The 5,352-nt window shown below is 40.2% G+C and overlaps 1 long non-coding RNA gene across 1 annotated transcript; it reads left to right on the plus strand.

The window, feature by feature from the left end:
• The first annotated feature begins 552 nt into the window (after window positions 1-552).
• Window positions 553-4,815, plus strand: LOC150039826 (uncharacterized). Its single transcript, XR_016534211.1, has 3 exons — window positions 553-597; window positions 2,816-2,875; window positions 4,774-4,815. It is a non-coding gene; the product is annotated as an uncharacterized LOC150039826 (long non-coding RNA).
• The last annotated feature ends 537 nt before the right edge of the window (window positions 4,816-5,352 follow it).

Here is a 5,352-nt window from a genome sequence, read left to right on the forward strand (position 1 = left end):
TGTGTGTGTGTGTTTATATGTGTGTTTGTGTGCTAGTACTCTGGTATTATGACATCTGCCACTCTGCTCTTGTGCTTAAGTCTGATACTTTCTTTTCAACTCTTCCTTTCCAGTCCAATATTTTGTTGCCAATATTTTGAATTGGAAATGTCCTTTCAAAGCCATTTCTACTCTGATTTCCTTCCATTTATTATCATCAGTCCTCTCAGTAAATGTCATTATTGACTTGAGCAGTGGTTCACCAATCCATTCCTGTCCATGCTGAGGGCACAACAGGGGTTCATGTGATGAGACTGCGTTGCCAAATGCTAGTCTCATCCCATGCAGCTTCATCTAGTACAGGCTTCGGAAGTCAAATCTCAGTACTGCAAAGAGGCCTGGTAGGGATAGCAGAGGTGGAGGGGTAGCTCCTGTAGCAGATCCAATGCTTGGCATGGAGAAGTCCATGGTTTCAATACCCAGCATTGTAGATAGAAAATGATAGTTTTCTTTACTTTTTAGACTCAATTTTTGCGTATGTGTTTGATTTCTTCGCAGTGTGAACACTTACACCCAGAGGGGAAAGTTGTCCCAGTCCTGGCCGGCCCTGAACATCTGGTGAGTCCCCCGTGTACTTCTCATCACAGTGCTAACCAATATGCAATGTTGTAACCATAGACAATACCCATGGCAGGCACACAGTGTCAGTACAACCTTGTTTTCAGTTTTGAAAATAAACAGGCCACAATGGAACACACCAATAAACAATTGTTCCTATTCTCTTTGGAAGTCAAGTTGCAGGATCTACGAAGATAAATGAAGATGGTCACAGTGAATATATGAAACTCACACTAATTGAATGGAATGGAATCAGATTTCACATACAAAGTAGCTAATGGAGCCTGAATCAGTTCTTTATACCCCACACTTATGTTACCTTGAAAGACTCAGCATCACATTAGATAGAGGTCCTGCAGATCCTTTTATCAATCAGAGAGGTAGGACAGACAGCCACTAATACTGCAACCAAGTAGGGAACAGAGGAGCTATGGAAGCAGAAATGTAGAGGATATGTCATCTTGATTTCCTACATAGCAAGTGAAATGGAAAATAAGGGAAGCCACAATGCCACAGTCAACACTGTGCAGATTCATAAGGCAAGATCTCTTGGCCAATGTTGCATAAAAACTTTGTTTGGCAGAGGTGAACATTTATTACAGTACAAAGTATCATTTTCCAGGAAAATTCAGGAAGTACTCTCTTGCATATACAATATATAGATAGTTTTTGATGAATTATAGATACTTTGGGAAAAAAGTAGGTGTGAGAATTAACATAGTATTTGACTGTGTATAATTTAAAGATAAAGTAGTGATCATAAGGGGAAGGAAATGTATGTCTAGAGAAGTCAGCCATGAGGGTCAGATACTGGAATATAGATAGGTATGTGTATAAAGTTGTACAGAGAGTATGCATCAAGTGTGTGGGCAGTATTTTGAATGTCACAGTAGTGCACTTTTATTTGTGCCATTCCATCCTTTCACGAGTTGGGTGAATGACTAAGATGAATGAGGAGAATGGAGTTCTTGTTGTTCTAGTGAGCCATAAAGAGAACTCTTAGAAAAATCTATAATCAGATCACCTCCATGAGAGTTTATTCCAATGGATTGTGTATGTTTTGTAGAGCTCAGTGACAAATCACAATGAAGTAGCTTCTGCACTAACAATGTATTTGAGAGCACTGAGGGAGGGGATTCAGTTCTGCAAGGGCCCATGCACACTTGGCTCTGACTCAAGGATGAAGAAAATAATTGAAGCACAAAGTCCCATTTTGTTGTGGTAGTTTTCTTGCCCATGGATTCATCCTCTAGTTTTCTGACCTACTTGGCACATGCCATTCTTTCTGTACAGTAAATACTAACATTTTTTGGCCAGTCCTGGGCTTGAGGTCAGGGCCTGAATCCTGTCCTTGGATTTTCTCAAGTCTAGAGCTCTACCACTTAAGCCTCAGCACCATTTCTGGCTTTTTTTTTCTATGTGTGTGGTACTGAGGAATTGAAGCCAGATCTTCATGCATTCTAGGCAAGCACTCCACCACTAGGCCAAACTCCCATCCCAATGCTAATTTTTTGACAAATATGAATCCAGGGTTTATGAGTTGATGCATAGAGTATAGACATCATTTATCTTGGGCGAATCATTAAAGTCTTGGGATCAAGACATGATTTTAATTGCTGAAGTGAAGAGTGACTGGGTGTTCCAAAGAAATCACATACTCAACCAAAGAAATTATGGATTGTGTAACCTGTGTGTGTGTGTGTGTGTGTGTGTGTGATATGTGTGTTTATGTGTATTCATATGATTATGCACTGGTATTATGACATGCCCCTCTGCTCTTGTGCTCTAATATAACGCATTATCACTCAAACTCCACATTTGTAGTCCAATGTTTTGGTGCAGGATTGGAAATAGCCATTCAAAGCCATTTCTACTCTGAGTGCCTTTCACTTGCTATCATCAGATCTTCCACGAAATGTTATTCAGTGGTTCACCAGTCCATTCCCTGCCATTCTAAGAGAAAACAGAGGTTCACATGATGAGGCAGCATTGCCAAAACTCGAATCACTCCCATGCAGCTTCATCTACCCCAAGGTTCTGAAGTCAAACCTCAGTACTGCAGAGAGGCCTGGCAGGGATAGAAGAGGTAGAGGTGGAGCTCTAATATCAGATCCCATGCTTGGCATGGAGAAGACCATGGTTTCAATACCCAGCAATGTAGATATTTTTCTGTACTGTTCTGGCTCAATTTTTGTGTATGTGTTTAATTTCTTCACAGTGTGGAATCTGACACCCAGAGGGGAAATGTATCCCAGTCCTGGCCGGCCCTCAACATATGGTGAGTCCATGTACTTCTCAACTGAGTGATAAACAATGTAAAGTGTTGTAACCGTAGACAATATATATGACAGTCAATCAGTATCAGTACATCCTTGTTTTAAGTTTTGACATAAATAAGACTTTCTTTGAAAGTCAAGTAGTAGGATCTATAAAGGGAAATGAAGATGGTCACAGTTCATGTAGAAAACTCACACCAATTGAATGTATTGGAAACAGATTTCACATAAAAAAAACAGTAATGGAACATGAATCACTTCTTCATACTCCACTCCTCTGTTACCTTGAAAGGCATACTATCACATTGGATGGGAGCCTACAGATCTTTCTATCAATCAAGGAGGCTAGAAAGACAGCCAACAGTAGCACCAGCAAGTGGGAATTGAGGGAGTCATGGAAGCAGCAGTGTAGATGGTATATCAGGTTGATTTCCTGCATAGCAAGTGAAATGGAAAATATGGAAAGACACAAATCCACAATATAAGTCTTTGTCAATCATTTTATAAAAGATTTCTTTATCAGAGGTCAACATTTCTTTGGACCAAGAACCTCATTTCTAGGAAATTCCCCCTTCCAAAAATAGTATATTTTGTGATTGTTTTTGATGAATTGTACCAAATTTGGGTGAAAAATAGTTTTAGGAATTTCCACAGTGTTTTACTGTGTATAATTTAATGATTCAAAACAGATCACACGTATATCTAGAGAGGTTAGCATAAAAGGACAGATACCAGAATATGGATATACATGTGTACAAAGATGTTCAGAGACTGAGCACAAAGAATGTGGAGAACTACTGGAGTGTCACGGTAGTGCGATTTTGTCTGTGCCATTCCATCCTTCTGAAAATTGGGTGAAGGACTCAGACTCCAGAAGAAAGTGAATTCTCCCGGTCCTTGTGAACAGTGAACGGAACTCTTAGAAAACTCTGATCAGACCACCTGGGCATGAGACACAGATCGAAGGGTTTGTACACATTTTCTAGGACTGCAGTAACAAAGGAGCACAAAGGAAGAACTTGTGCACTAATAATTTACCTCCCACGACTGGGGATTATAGGTCTGAAAGTGGCTGTGAACATTTGTCTCTTGTTCGAGACAGTAGAAGGGAATGTCTCCACAAAGTCTCCCTTTTGGTTTGGACAATTGTTTGGCCCATCCACTCCTCCTTTAGATTTCTATCCTATTTGGCAGATGCCATGTTCTTCTGTACAGTTAATGCAACCTTTTTCCTAAATGTGAATCGAAGGTTTCTGACTCCATGAATAGTGCACAGACGTCATTTATTTGGGTAAAGCCTTAAAGTCTTGGCATCAAGACATGATTGTAATTGTTGAAATGAATGAACAGTTGCTGGGTTTTCTCACAAGATCACATTCTTCATCAAGGAAATTACCAATTTGTGTGTGTGTGTGTGTGTGTGTGTGTGTGTGTGTGTTCCTGTGCCATGGGTGTTGCTTCCACTCTTGATCTGTACATTCCCTCATCAGCATTTTGCTGCTGAACTGAATTAGCCTTTCAGACACATTCTTTTCCTTAGTGACTTTGTTTTTGTCATCTGTCTTCAGTTCTCTCAGTACATGATCCAGTAGATCACAGAGGTCTGACAGTGGTTCATCTACCCATGCCAGATCATCCTGAGAGCACAGCCAGCAAGGGATGATTGAGTCAGCATAGACAAAAGCAATCTTCTGTCCTCAGAAGCTTCATTCAGCACTGGGCCCAAACTTTAAGCTGCAGGTTCAGAGACAGGGATTGAAGCTATAGAACAGTTAGATACACAACTCAAATGCATATCTAGCGAAAACCATAGTTTAAACCCCCAACCTTTTAGGGAAATGCATTGTTTCTTCTCCCAGTGTCCCACTTAATTGTCTCTATGTTTTGTATTTTGTTATAGTGAGCACCACACATTAGAGGTCCTCCCATCTGAACTGAGCGCAAATGTTTGGTGAGTTGATTTGACATCTCAGTGTACAACCGTTTTGGAGTCTGAGGACAATACAGATTATACAGACAGCCTAGGAATATCTTTATGAAGTCATTTTGAATATTGACACAAATAGAGGATGATTGAGTTGGTCAAAAAACACTGGTGGATTGGTTGCTCTGTAGTCTAGGAAGCAACCAAAATTTTCATAGTGTCAGTGCTTGTATGTTGCTTTCTATTAGCCAACAGAGGTGACAATCCTACTCAGAACTAACCCCATGGTGAAATGTTGTGTAGAGCTTAGTATTAAAGTTCTTATTGAGCGTGGATTGACCCTGCATTCTCCAGAACGGTGATACTGAAAAGCCCACCATTATATTGATGGAATTCCTGCTTCTGGCCTACTGTCCATTGTTCCTATCTGAGAGTTGAAATCAGTAAATATATCCCAGATTATTGAAGGAATGGAGGAAGCAGAAAATTAGGGAATTCAGGGTTGAGTTCCTTTGACTTGCATTGAAAGTTACACAAGATGGAATTAGGCATTGT

The sequence above is a fragment of the Megascapheus bottae genome, unplaced genomic scaffold (assembly GCF_031878675.1).
Source record: "Megascapheus bottae isolate mThoBot1 unplaced genomic scaffold, mThoBot2.hap1 HAP1_SCAFFOLD_79, whole genome shotgun sequence".
Lineage (NCBI taxonomy): Eukaryota > Metazoa > Chordata > Mammalia > Rodentia > Geomyidae > Megascapheus > Megascapheus bottae.